Source organism: Carcharodon carcharias, chromosome 4 (assembly GCF_017639515.1).
Source record: "Carcharodon carcharias isolate sCarCar2 chromosome 4, sCarCar2.pri, whole genome shotgun sequence".
NCBI classification, from domain to species: Eukaryota; Metazoa; Chordata; class Chondrichthyes; order Lamniformes; family Lamnidae; genus Carcharodon; species Carcharodon carcharias.
This window is the reverse complement of record NC_054470.1, coordinates 42,234,497-42,249,408: the sequence shown is the minus strand read 5'-3', so window position 1 is coordinate 42,249,408 and position 14,912 is coordinate 42,234,497. Positions and strand designations below refer to the sequence as shown.

Genomic DNA, 14,912 nt, shown 5'->3' with positions numbered 1-14,912 from the left:
ACTGTGACCTCCTTAACCTTGTCCTCTGTCACTGCAGAGGGAGCAGCTGGCCCACAGGAGAATAGCCAAAGTAATCTGAGGCCCCAAAGGCCTTGGTTCTCCATAGGACCCATGCCAAACTCATCAGAGGTATTGGGGCCAACCATTGCACAGGCTGTCTCCACTCCTGTTGCAGATGTCAGGGCAGCACCTAGAAGTCTAAGACATTCAAAAGTTAAGAAATTCTGATCACAGTTGGTTATACAGGTGAACACATTTTGTCACTTTACAATCTGAAAATATATTCACTTCCACTGAATAATGTGTAATGGTATCTTTCAGCTTCATTGACAGGCTTCACGAGTCCTCCCACTACATCTCCCCACTCCCCCTACTAGCAGTTCAGCTGCGCGCAGCTGAACCACAGTGATCCTGGAGGAAGAAGTGTGTCTGTGGCAGGGTCTTACGCAGCCTCATGGAAGCACTCTCCACGCATACGGATCATTCACGTATCACACTCATCTCAATGTCCTGAGCATTTTGTCCGAGGGTCCTGGCCTGACTCCTTGAGGAGAAGGGGCACCTGGGGGGGTTTCGTGGTGCCCCTTTTCCCATCTCACATTGCTTGCTGGGGTTTGTTTTCAGTTGCCCTTCTGAGCTGACCTGCATCTCCTCCCAACCATTGATCATCACCTATGCAGCACCTGTTCTCGCCCACCACAACTCTTGTTTCATTTTCAATTTAGCAAGCATGGTGCATCTAATATTTTTTTCCAGTTCCCCCATCCTTTCCCCTCCCCCCATCACCCATTTCCTTTCCCCAATCACTGTCAACAATCCTGGGATCAGCTTCCAGCCCCCTACCATGACTTACCAGCCACAACCCTTTTCTTTCGGTGATGTCCAGGTGAACATGCACCTTCCCTTCCTTCCCAAAAATACCACCCCCATCCACATTAACCTCCTTGACCTCCTCCTTCCCACTCCCAGGGTCAATGTCTGCCTCTGAGTCCCCACCAGCCATCTTCGCCGTCCCACCTACCGATACTGTCTATCCCTAACCTCCCCATCCTACTGCCTCACTCTGCCCACAGTCATTCTCACCATTCCTCGTCCCACACCCACCCTGTTTGCTCCGCACGAGGCAGTCATGGACCCTACTGAGCTCTTCTTTGCACATTCACCTGGATATCCACCCCTCCAGATCCCTTCCCCTCTTGGAACTCCTCCCCCCCCCCCCCATCCCACAGAAATCTTCCCCCTCTTGGAACTCCTTCTCCCTTCAGGATCCCCCACCCCTGTTTTGGACCGCCTACCTCCCCCTCCAACCCAGAAGACTCCGCACCACCCGCCTCCCTGCCCACCACCTTGAGTCCTTTCCCACTCCTCACTCATTCCTCCACCCTTAACCTTCCCCTATCTGGACTCCTTCCCCCACCCTTACTTCTTCCTCCAGTCTTACTCCTTCCCCCTTCCTGACTCCTTCCTCCGCTCTTACTTCTTCCTCCACCCTTACTCCTTCCTCCCCCTGGACTCCTTCCCTTCCCTGGACTCCTTCCCTTACACCTTCCTCCCACCCTTGCACCAACTCCCCAGTTGCCGTATTCTCCCCCATTACCCCCTCCTCCCCTGTACTCCCTCCCAACGTCACCCCACTGATATCTTCATTGCTCCCTCCCAACCTCACCCCCCCAACACCTTAATTCCCCCCTCACAGCCTCATCCCCCTGACACTTTTGTTCCCACACAGTGTCACCCCACTGCCACCTTCGTTCCCCCCTTCCAACTTCACTCCACCCAACACCTTCGTTCCCCCTCTCCCAACCTCACCCCCCCGACACACCATCCTCTCCTAGTGAATCATAGACCTGCCTCTCCCACACCACCCCGGTAAATTTTCCTCTCCCAAGCATAGCTGGACCTTCCTCTCCGCCCCCTCAACAACCATCCATTGTGAGCAGACCTTCAATGATTACTTTCCGTCTTCCATAAGCTGCTTCATGCCAGAGCCATGCCCATGAGAATCCACCCAGCATACGTTAGACATTCTTCCAGTGCCCCTTTGCTGTTGAACTCCAGCAGCTTCTGCTCCTGATGTCTACGTTATGAGCAAGGCCCTGATGGTCCATCCTAACTGCTGCATGTCACACTTATCAAGACGTGTTCTGCACTAGCATGTTTTCCCTCCGACATGGGCAGATGATCCAGCTTGGGGGGATGAATCTGGCCAGCTGGGCTTATAATAATATGCAGATGTATTGCAATGAGGTTCCTGACATCCAACAGCGGGAAATGCAGCCTGCCATTGATGGACAGAGCAGACGTTTGCAAACTGGTTTCACAACGTTGCGAAACCACCATATTGTCCGCTCACGTCACCGAACACGCCCACCACCAGTGGGCACAGAAGATTCTGCTGCTAATCTCTGGAGCGGAAAATTCCATCAGATAATTCAGGACAAAATTAACAATGACTTGGACAAATGTGGATTAATTAAGGAAATGCAGCATGGATTTGTCCAGGGCAAATCATGTGTAACTATCTTGCTTGTGTTTTTTGATGATGTGACAGAGAGTTGATGATATGCTTGTTATGGTGTACATGGACTTCCAAAGGGCATTTAATAAAGTACCACATAGCAGACTTGTGAGCAAAATTGAAGCCCATGGATTTTAAAAAAATCAGTGGTAGCAAGGTTACAAAGCTGGCTGAGAGACAGGAAACAGTAAATAGTAGTGAATGGTTGTTCTTTGAACTGGAGGGAGATGTATGGTGGGGCTTCCCATGGTTCAGTGTTAGGACCACTGATTTTTTTGATCTCTATTAATGACCTAGACTTTGATATAAAGGGTAGAATTTCAAAATTTTGCAGATGAAACAAAACTTGGAACTGTTGTGAACTGTGAGAAGGATAGTAATAAACTTCAAGAGGACTTAGATAGGCTGGTGGAATATGTAGACAAGTTTCAGATTAAATTTAATGCCAAAATGTTGACATGAGGCTATGCCCCTTTATTTTAGAAAATATGATCTTTCAACTGACTGGAAATTTTGCAATTTGAACTGACACAGCAAACTGCTCAAAATACAGGGTCACATTCCAAGGTGAAGGTGAGAAACAAACAAATCACCCTCAGGGAAGTGTGAAGAGAGAGACATTTCCTATAATCCGCGTACCCATCGAAACTTGTCTAAGGAAGAGACATTAAAAATGGAAAGCTCTGGATGTTGAAACAATGGCTGCCATTGACAGACATGTCCAAAACCTCTTAGAAATACACATTGCATGAAGTATTTCAAGGCAAGGCTGCTCAGCCACTTGAGAGAGATTGCAAGTGACGCAGGCAGTGTTAAGAAAGTCTTCAGCAGAGGAAACAGGCTGAGGGCTGCTCTCTCTCCCTCTATCTCTTTTGGAATAAGTGTATCGCCCAGTTTGAGAAGCCAGCTCTACCAGAAACCTACCACCAAACCAAGGTCCCATAATAATTGCAAAATCTTCTATATCTAATTGTACCCAAGAAACCAGCTAATCCAATTCGGCCGCAGCATTTAAAATCTTTGCCTCAAGGACAATCAAGGACATTTAACCATATACTCTTTTACCTTTTTTTTTACTGGACTCCAACTCCCCTTATTTCTGATGCCTGTGTATGTGTGCTTGTGTGTGTGTGTGTGTGTCTGTGTGTTTGTGTGTGTGTGTATGTGTGTGCCCTAATGACTGCATGAAGGCTAAATGTTTGACATCGCATTTTTAATTATTTTTCTCAGGTTTAGTGTTTAATAAATTTGCTCTATCTTTGACTCAAGAAAACCCTGTTTGATTGGCTCCTGATTGCTCACAGTTAAATACATTCTGATTTGGAAAAGGCAAATCCTTGTGAAAAAGAAACTTAAACCTTTTTTGTGACCAATCGAGGAGGTTGAATAGAGGGGAACCGGTTCACCCCTTCTCACCTGGGCATAACAATGTGTAAACTGATTCACTTTGGTACAAAGAGCGAGGAGAGATAATATAAAGGCTACAATTCTAAAGGAGGTGCAGGAACAAAGGGACATGGGAGTATAAGTGCAGAAATCATTGAAAGTGGCGGGGCAGGTTTTTTTTAATTCATTCATGGGATGTGAGCTTTGCTGGCTGGGCCAGCATTTATTGCCCATCTCTAGTTGCCCTTGAGAAGGTGGTGGTGAGCTGCCTTCTTGAACCCACAATGTTGTTAGGAAGGGATTTCTAGGATTTTGACCCAGCGACAGTAAAGAAACGGCAATATATTTCCAAGTCAAGATGATGTGTGACTTGGAGGGGAACTTCCAGTTGGTGGTATTTCCATCTATCTGCTGTCCTTGTCCTTCTAGATGGTAATGGTTGTGGGCTTGGAAGGTGCTGTCGAAGAAGCCTTGGTGAATTCTGAAGTGCATCTTGTAGATGGTACACACTGCTGCAACTGTGCATTAGTGGTGGAGGGAGTGAATGTTTGTGGGTGTGGTGCCAATCAAGCGGGCTGCTTTGTCCTGGACAGTGCCAAGCTTCTTGAGTGTTGTGGGAGCTGCACTCATCCAGGCAAGTGGGGAGTATTGCATCACATTCCTGGCTTGTGCCTTGTAGGCTTTGGGGAATCAGGAAGTGAGTTACTCGCCACAGGATTCCTAGCCTCTGACCTGCTCTTGTAGCCACAGTATTTAAATGGCTAGTCCAATTCAGTTTCTGGTCAATGGTAATCCCCAGGATGTTGATAGTGGGAGATTCAGTGATGGTAATGCCATTGAACATCAGGGGTGATGGTTGGATTCTCTCTTGTTGGAGATGGCCATTGCCTGACACTTGTGTGGCATGAATGTTATTTGCCACTTGTGAGCCAAGCCTGGGTATTGTCCAGTTCTTGCTGCATTTGGACATGGACTGCTTCAGTATCTGAGGAGTTGCAAAAGGTGCTAAACATTGTACAATCATCAGCAAACATCCCCACTTCTAACCTTATGATGGAAGGAAGGTCATTAATGAAGCAGCTGAAGATGGTTGGGCTGAGGACACTACCCTGAGGAACTCCTGCAGTGATGTCCTGGAGCTGAGATGACTGACCTCCAGCAATCACAACCACCTTCTTTTGTGCTAGGTATGACTCCAACCAGCAGAGAGTTTTCCCCGATTCCCATTGACTTCAGTTTTGCTAGAGCTCTTTGATGCCACACTCGGTCAAATGCGGCCTTGAGGTCAAGGGCAGTCACTCTTACTTCACCTCGGGAGTTCAGCTCTTTTGTCCACATTTAAACCAGGGCTGTAATGAGGTCAGGAGCTGAGTGGTCCTGGCAGAACCCAAACTGGGAGTCAGTGATCAGGTTATTGCTAAGCAAGTGCCACCTGATAGATAGTATTGTTGATGACCACTTCCATTAATTTACTGCTGACTGAGAGTAGACTAATGAGGTGGTAATTGGCTGGGTTGGATTTGTCCTGCTTTTTATGTACAGGACAGACCTGGGCAATTTTCCAAATATCCTGGTAGATGCCAGTGTTGTAGCTGTACTGGAACAGCTTGGCTAGGGGCGCAGCAAGTTCTGGAGTACAAGTCTTCCGTGCTATTGCCAGAATGTTGTCAGGGCCCATAGTCCTTGCAGTATCCAGTGCCTTCAGATGTTTCCTGATATCACATGGAGAAATTAAGAATTGTGTACATGATCCTGGGCCTTATTAACCATTGGAGCATACAACACAAAAGCAAGGAAGTTATGATGAACCTGTATAAACTGTAACAAAAACAAAAACAGAATTACCTGGAAAAACTCAGCAGGTCTGGCAGCATCGGCGGAGAAGAAATATATAAACTGTAGTTCAGCCACAACTGGATTATTGTATCCAAACCTGGGCACCGCACTTTAGGAAGGATGTGAAGGCATGAGAGGAGTGCAGAAAAATTTCCTGAGAAGCTGGAGCTTCTCCAAGATTAAGATGAGATTTGATAGACATTTTCAAAATCATGAGGGGTCTGGACAGATTAAATAGGAAGAAACGGTTCCTATTCTTGAACCAGAGGACATCGATTTAAGGTGATTGGCAAGAGATGCAACAATAACATGAGGAAATTGTTTTTATGCAGTGCATGCTGAGCATATGGAATGTTTTGCCTGAGAGTGTGGTGAGGCAAATTCAGTCAAGGTCTTCAGAAGAGAGTTGGATATTATCTGAAGTGAAAAATTTGCAGGGCTTTGAGGAAAAAAAGAAAGAGTGGGATTAGGTGAGTCGCTCTTCCAGAGAGCCACACATACATGACAAGCCAAATGGCTTCCTTCTGTAAGCATTCTATGATTTTATGATTCTATGAATAAAACTGGAAACTTAAAGGAGAAAAATATAATAGCAAACAATTGCAACAGGAAACCTGATTCTACAGAAGCAAATGAAAATGGTTTGCACAATCTGCAATGCTTAATGGTTTTCGTTTATTTGAACCCAAGACTAAAGATTTACATGGGAACAGATTTGAAATGATTGCAGGAAAGTTAAAATGGTTACATAAAATGATTACAAATTTACAGATTGAGAAAAGACCATAGAAACACAATACAACAGCCCCTTTGTTACTTCAAGAAAGTGAATGCTTCACTGATATCTAGCTCAAATAGACTATTAACTCTGGTCATACAATCATTTGAAGTGGCTGGCTCCTCTGGTTGTATACTCTTCTCCCGATGATCAGTCGGGCTCTCTTTCTTTCTCTTTGAGACCTCATTCAGCCAATTTGCAGGAACTTCTTTCATCCACTGCAGTACAGGTCTCCAATGTGTCCAATTTTTTTTAGCCTTTTTTCAGGAGATGGGGTTAGGTTACTATGAGTATTGCTGAAAAAACAGACATTTCTTATTGAAGCTTTTCATCTTCACTCATCAGGACAATTGCAAGAAAATATCAATATCTGGGGAAACAACATATTTATACTGTATAAGAAAAGAGTGCTGATTAGTTGGCAAGTGAACACTGATTAGTAGAGCTGTTGCCATAGAGAATGCACCAGTTGATGGTGACTGACAATTAATTGCCAAACATTGCTTGTAATTTAAAACAGGCAACTTGACTCTGGTCAAAACATTGCCCTGGGGAATGAACCAACGAATCAATGTCACTTACTTTGTTCAGCTGAAACAAGCATAATTTATGTACATGTTCTGCTAGTTATGTAGGCCGTGCATCCCAAAGACTGGCGGATCGTATCAAACAGCATGTCCCTTCCACTGTTTGCAATGGGCAAGGCAAGGTACATGCTTACAAAACTCAAAATACAGTGTCCAACATTAGATGTGATTCTGTGATTTGACAATAATTGCTAAATAATCCTCAGTATGCTAAGAAGTACGCCAACAACAAATTTAATATTGTCAGTTGGGCTTGCAGTGGATTTTCATGTACTACAAGTGTTGGGAAATAGAGATAGCTTAAATAAGTTATATCATTATTTGTGGGTGTTTGGAATGAGTTTCAGCTTTAAAGTTTAATTTTGATATGTATTTCTGTATCTCTGTGTTAAGAAAGGTCAAATTGAGTTTTAGTTTCACTTTAAAAAGTAACTTGCATTTTTAATGAGAGTTTATGACTTAAGAAGTTAAACAAATAGGATTAGAAGAATTGGGCTGTTGCCTAGCAATAGGGTCCAAAGAGGCAGTCCCTCCCACAGACACACACAGAAAAAGAAAGACAGCAGTTTTGATTTGGAAGCTGTTTGAGTTCAGTTGATTTTTTGAAAGTTGCTGCCAGGAGAGACTAGAGCAAAGGGGACAGATGGCTGTTCCCAAGCTAAGGAAAATCCCAAAATTCCAGGGGATTGGAAGAGGTAAAAGCCCAAGAAGACCTTCTAGTGAAAGGAAGGACAGGAACCTAGAAAAGGTCCTGTTAATGAAGTCAGGGGTGAAGGGTAGAGATAAAGGCTCCAAGCTTATAGTTTAAAGAGACAAAAGCTGCAGAAAGCAGATTTAAAATGAGAACCACTTGAAAGAGGCAAGAATGTCCAAAGGAGATGACTGAAGGTCTGTAACTCTTTGCTACGGACATGTGAAACAGTGGTGTACTGTTGACAGCTGAGTCAGTGAGAGACAGTGCATAGAAGAAAGCTTGAATGAATGTGGTGACCCAGGGAAGAGGAATATCGGAAGGAGAGTTCAAAACCCTGGAGGTGAACACTTGTGGAAGGCGTCTGAGAGAAAGCATCAGTTTGGGAGAAGATTCCAAGACGCGGTTTTGGAGAGTAGAGATTGGAAACCCTCATGTGAAAGATGGAGTTCAGAGAGACCAGTTGGCTCACAAGGTGACAAGTGTCTGGCGGGGAGTGGCAGGGGTGAAGTGGGGGAGGGAAGTTGAGGAGTGTTCCATAGTGATATCTGTCACTTGTTTTCACTGTGTGGTGTGTCTGACCACAGGGTGCCAATTGGTACATGGGCTGTGTACTTACTGTGAACATTAGAGTATAAGATTGCTTTTGTAACTTGTGTTATCCTTGCAAATCTGTATATATCTGTAAAGGTATAGTTGAAGATGAAGGAGTATTATACTTTAGTTCCCCTTTTTTTTGTTTAACAAATGTTTTATTCGTTTGTTAAAAGTTCATTTGCAGACTCCTATGACTCTGTTCAATAGCTACCCTCCATGTATCTAAACAAACAAATGAAAAGTTAGGATATATCCAGCTAGGTTCTACCCTGGGATCAGGCTTGTCCAGTGGTAACTTCAGCTGGGATCATAACAAAAGCTGCATATATGAATACACAGGGCCCTGTTCTTTGCAAACAGAAAGAAGATGTACACACATTGTTCCTGCTTGGACTAAACAAACTAAGTAACATCCATTTGTTGGTTCATTCCCCAGGGTTATGTCTTGACCAATCAGTGTCAAGCTTCCTGGTTTAAACTTCAAACAATGTTTAGCAGTTAACTCTCATTCATCATCAACTGGCGCATTCTCTGTGGCAACACTTATACCAATCAGAGTCCACTTGCCAACCAATCAGCACTCTCTTCTCATATAGTATAAATATGTTGTTTCCCCTGACATTGGTTTTTTCTTGCAAATTGTCCTGATGAGTGCAAGATGAAAAGCTTCAACAATAAAATCTTTTTTCAGCAATACTCGAGTTCTGTATTACCAAACAACTATTTAGTTTACTATATTGACAAGTCATACTATCCTATGAAACATCTTTTAAAAATACAATACCCAGTTATATTCTCCAGGCTTTGTTTAAATCATGATTTGAATTCACCCAGAAAGTCATTCATCTTTCTTTTGCTTTCTCCAGTATTTTTCCATTCTGTGAAGCCCCTTAAAAATCAATTTTCTAGGAAAAGATGGTTATATTTTGCTTGAACACCGTGCTTCACCTCAGCTCAATTCAAAGCCTCGTTTTCATAATGAAAACACTAATGTCTCTCACTGGGCTGCATTATCTCTGTTATTTTTCTTGTTTTGGTCTCTTAGCTTGTTAAGTTCAGCAAGTTCAATTTTAGAAGACTGACAAACAAAAATCTCTTCATCAACACCTTCCTAGTTTCCCAAGGCATGCTGGTTGGATGCCAAGCTAAGAATTATACCAAAAGGTCTTTTGTTGTCCTACATTCCATATTATGGTCTTGCCCATATCTTCTCCAGCCCCACAACCCTCAGGGATCTTTGTGCTCTTCCAATTCTGGCTCTTGTGTATCCCTGATTTTCATCGTTGCACCATTGTCAGCTGTGCTCGCAACTGCCTAGGCATTTAGCTCAGGAATTCCCTCCTTAAAACTCTCTATTTCTTCTCCTTTAAAATGGTCCATAAAACCTATCTCTTTGACACTTTTTGGCCTCCTGTCCTAATACCTGCTTATGTGACTTGGTGTCGAATTTGATTTTATAACATTCCTGTGAAGAACTTTGGGATGTTTTATTTTGTTAAAGACACTATATAAATACAGGTTGTGATTAACAAGAGAATACTAATGAACATTGCAACAGAATTAAGTAATTATTAATAACCTAATAAATTAATAGAATGGCAGTCACCTACTAAATCAATAAATTCACAGATTAACAGGGTCACAAAGGCAGAGGTCATGGTGTGGAGGCATTAGGCCCAAGGAATCATGGGATTGGAAGTTGCAATTTGCTTAGTTAGGCATGTGAGTCAGAAAGTGGCACTGTGAGGTACTATACCTTCTCAATGAAACCATCCTCAAACCTTTGTCCTCTTCAATTATTGCTCCTGAACATTGAAATGTAGAATCATACTAAAACACTCTAGAATTGTAACTAAATAAATAAATCAAGAATTCCTTCATAATTAAAGCACCTTTTCCTTTATTCCTTTGGTTACATGAGCATTGCCCAAGTCCCTCACCAATAATATTCTTCATGGGGCAAATTTTTCTTGTTCACTCACTGGTTAAGCACAGTGCTTCTAAAATACCCTTCACCTGATAAGATCTCTAGGTGCATTATATTGGTAGCTTAGGCTACCACACCTGCCTTAGCTCTCCAAGGCTCTTAAATGTATCATTGCACCTCTCATAATTCCCTGTCAAATCCCTCCAGTCCAAAGTGTCAAAACAGGTCTAACCAAAGACATGAATATCATACTCTATCTGGCCCTTCAGCTGAAAATGACACAAGAGCAGGCAGACTGCAGATGGGCAAGAGCAAAATTAAGAAATGGCATAATTAAGGACAACTTAAGCAACGCCTTTGCTGTTTCTTTAGTTAGATTGCACAATCAATTTGAACCAACAGACACAGTAGGAAAAATCGCAAAAGGTAACACATATTTTCTTAATACTGAAAGAGTACTTGACATGGTGCAATGGTCATTCTTAATAGATTCTATCTTGGGAAATATTCATTGAGTGGACTGACATTTGGCACTCTTCCCTAGGAGAATGCTTCACTCATGACATTAAGTGCCCCTGCTTCAATCTTCAATGAAGATACCACACAGGGTTTCCCACTCATCAGTATTATTCACCATGGTAACTGAGTCACTGGCAGTGAAGAGCTGGTTTACTCCTGACATCAAGGGCACTGTTTGAACGATAGCATAGAGGATAATACTTCCTTGTGTAAATACCTTGTACTTCTCAAATGTACTAAATTCTCTTTTCAATATCTCCAAAGAAATTGACATTTATTTGTTGGTTAGAAGAACAACAAAATAAATTTTGAGACTTAAAAGGGCAGTGTTTCATGAAAAAAAAATTCACAAACTTTGGTTGGTGACGTTCATGCATATGACACAATGATGCATTTTGACAGGATCTATATTCTTGCATTGCCTCAATGTCATGTAGTAACATCCATGGGACACCCATTTCCAGGTCAGAGAGTCAGAGGAATTAGATAACAACCAGACAAAAATTAACAAGGTAAAAGGCTTACCATTTCTTTAGATCTCAACCTTCTAACTGCTGTTCTCCAGAAGGTCAGCAGTCAGGCCTGTAGCTGCAGGTCTGTCAGTGGCGGGGACAGATCTGTGCTAATAGTGGATCGACAACTTCTTAAGCTACCAATATAATGCACCTAGCAACCTTATCAGATGAAAAGTATTTTAAAAGCACTGTGCCTAACCAGTGCTAGGGCAGAGTGAAAAATAAAAATTCACCCATCAGGACTACTATTGGTGAGGAACTTGATGCTCATGTAACCAAAGGAATAAAGGGAAAGGTGTTTTTGTTATGAAGGAATGTTTGATTTTTTTTCAATGCTGGAGTGTTGTAGTAAGGTTCTGTGTTTGAATATTCAGGCATTTCGTCATCTCTAATATGTTACTTTCTTTTTGTAAGCAATGCAAGTTTCATTGCACATGTGAAAGTTATGCCATCTGTTTGCTGTGTGGTTTCTTTGCTCTCCATTTACTTTCACTGCTTTTAGCAGAGCATAAAATTACAAGTTTGCTATTATTGTTTCTGTAGTCATAAGAGAGTTCAATGTATATGTTTTCTAGAAACATCTTGTAGATTTGAGCTCAGACCAAGCTGGGAATTTTGAATAAACCAAATTGAACTACTTTAGGTGTGTACGTAAAACTGTGCATCAATTTGAAGTACTTCATGTTTGAATACCTTTTCAGAAAATCACAATGATAAAACATTGTGAATATGTGGGCCTTCATGGTGAAATTGATACTGCCACTTCATTATAATGATCAGACATGCAACTAGTACTGCACTTACAACTAATTGGTTGCACAGTGCCTTTGACAGGCAGGAAACCTGTCTTCATTACCGCTACTTGAAGGCAGTCAGTATCCTTTAAATGGGATGCAGGCATGAAGGAAAGTTTCTTAAGAAACAAATGGCTGTAAGTTCTGAAGATGTTCCCCAGTTTTCCAATGCTGCAGTAGAGGCGTTGATCCAGGTAGTGGGGAAGGAGAAGGGGGATTGTGTTTTTCCCCCTGTTAAGGGGAAGAAATCCCTTCATACAACGCTTTTGTTACCAGTGGAGGATGTTTCAAAGGAACCTAATGCCAGGACCTTAGTTCCTAGGACATGGCTGTAATGTTGAAACAAATTTATCCTCAACAGACTTGACAAGAATCCTAAATCTTGTCTCTCTTATTCTCTGCTTACAGCTCCACCATCTGATGCCTCATTATTCACAATACTCACCTCTGCCATTTCCCTCCAGCCTTCTACAATCACCACATCACACTTCACTCTATCTCTTTCTGCTCATACTCACACACTCTGCACCTTCTCCCTATTTCTTGCAGGATAAGGTTGGGCACATTCTGTGGTAACAGGCCATGACTGAAGGAGACTGACCCTGCCTGCATATCCTGTTCCTTATGCTGGCTAGCATGCACAGGGAGAAAGTAATGCTATAGTGAGTGACAGCCCTAGTGAAGACATCCCACAGGGTTTTTTCACACCTTATCTTCATTTACCCTTTACTCTTTTATCTCATCCTTAAGACTCTTAATGACAAACTTCAATTGCTTTCAGCAGCCACTTGCCCTTGCCTAACACTAAAAACTAACTTTTATCCCTCTCTTTCATTTCAGTTGTTGAAAATGTGGAACCCCTCTGCCATTTCAGGAAGAGGAGGCCAACATTCTGAAGATTTAGTGTTGCTCAATATGAATTGCTCAGAGATTGGTACCATGCGTACTTTAGAAACTAGGTTAGGGGAGAGGTCTACGAGTGATGAATCACCAACTACAAGTGTGCAGGAACTAAGACAGGTGTTGCAATTATGACCTTTATGAGGTTATTATATTTTGGAGCTAGCTGTAAATTTAGGGTAAATGAAGAGAGTCATATGCCAGTAAATCTGAGTGGTTTGATTGTTACAGGTCAAAGGAAAGCTTAGATTGTTTTACTGAGATGAAGATGCAAGGTTTTTGTGCTTGGAAACAATGACAGCAGTCTATGTGTTTGCAATGAGTAGACTCTGATACTCCTAAAGTCTCAGAAAGGTGTTGGAAGGAACCAGGCTATAAACAGTTGTGTTGTAAATGGTCCATTTACTTACACACAGCACACAAAGACAGTGTTCCCCCTCTGTGATGAAAAGGAGTTGGGATCAAGGATAGCTAATTAACATTTCTACCTAGATACAAGTTTAATTTGTTTCACGGTGCCATGGGGAAGAGGGCAGAGGAAGCCATTTTTGAGATCAGATTACATGCTTCTCTACAAATCAATGAATATCACAGACAGACAGCAGAGGTCATGTGTGGTCAGTCGAGAGAAGAAGCTGCTTGGCTTTGTGGCTACCATAGCCAGGTGCCATAGCCATAGACGTAAATGGTCTCTAGTCAAAGATACACACCCCACAGCCATGCAAAGATTCCGGAAAATTCATCCTGGCATGACCAGGGGCAGGAGGAGAATCATTAGAAAAGGCTTTACTGCCGATGGTGGATTCAAGGAACTCTCAGAAAACTGATGAAGGTACCTGGAGACAGTTACTTGCAGTTACTACTTGGTGAAGTGGGGTACAGGAGCCCATTGGAAGCTGGGAGCAACTGTGGACCATTTACTAAAAGAACTATATTTCTGTGGAGAGTGCAATGTGTGATAAGTATAAAAGGAACATGTTTCTCTCTATAGTTTAAAATATATGTTACATACAAAAAATAGTGTTTAGTCAATAGTGCTTTTAATCATCTATAACAGTAAAAAAAATTAAAACATGAAATCTTGTTGTGTCATTCTTTTAGCTATCAACTGGAAGTTTGAATCTCTTTTTAAAAGTTATAGGTCACTACAGGGATCATAACCCAGAGCAAAATGATGCTATGTGCCCAGACTGTGTCCCCAGACTGGACACAAACCATCCAACTGCACCCACTGTTTTGCACCCATTTTATGCCTGAAGAAAGGGCACAACACATACTAATTTCTACCCCTTTGGTGATATTTGTTGCTCTCTACTAATTTCAGTGAAAAAAGTTAACAGGCTATTTGTTCACATTTAGCATTGATCTGAAGATCCTACTCCTCCAAAATGGATAATTAAACATTTTGGGAAAAGTGAGAAAAAATTATGATTTTTGTTTGTAAAGGTTGTTAATTGGGTTCTCAAGCAGCTTACTTCAGCTGCATTGTATGATTCTTAAATGAATATGTTCACACTGGAGCAAATAGATAGCAGTGGTCTTCAAGTCCTACACTTGAAGTGTATGTTCCTATTACGCTTGCATAGTGAGCCAAGCAAACAGAAGACATCAACATTTGGAAAAGTGAGGATCAATCATGTTCCAGTATATGAATTCATTTCCTCCACACTTCAAACTAAAGCACTGTTACCTGAGGTTATGGATATATGATTGGGAGCTGATAAGTCCTATTATACAAGCCTCAAGAAACATTCTCCCATACATCAATGGAAGAAATTTGACAAATATTAAAAAGAACATTTGGACAACAGCATGAAGCTGACTTTAGGTCTGGTTGAGGAGGAAGAGTGTCAAATTACTGTTA

The 14,912-nt window shown here is 42.1% G+C and overlaps 1 long non-coding RNA gene across 1 annotated transcript in view; it reads left to right on the top strand.

Moving 5' to 3' along the window:
• The window catches only part of LOC121277129, a 38,028-nt gene extending 23,921 nt beyond the window's left edge, over window positions 1-14,107 (top strand). The window contains exon 4 of the long non-coding RNA XR_005942814.1: window positions 12,989-14,107. This is a non-coding gene — a long non-coding RNA (uncharacterized LOC121277129). The remainder of the gene's footprint in view (window positions 1-12,988) is intronic.
• The last annotated feature ends 805 nt before the right edge of the window (window positions 14,108-14,912 follow it).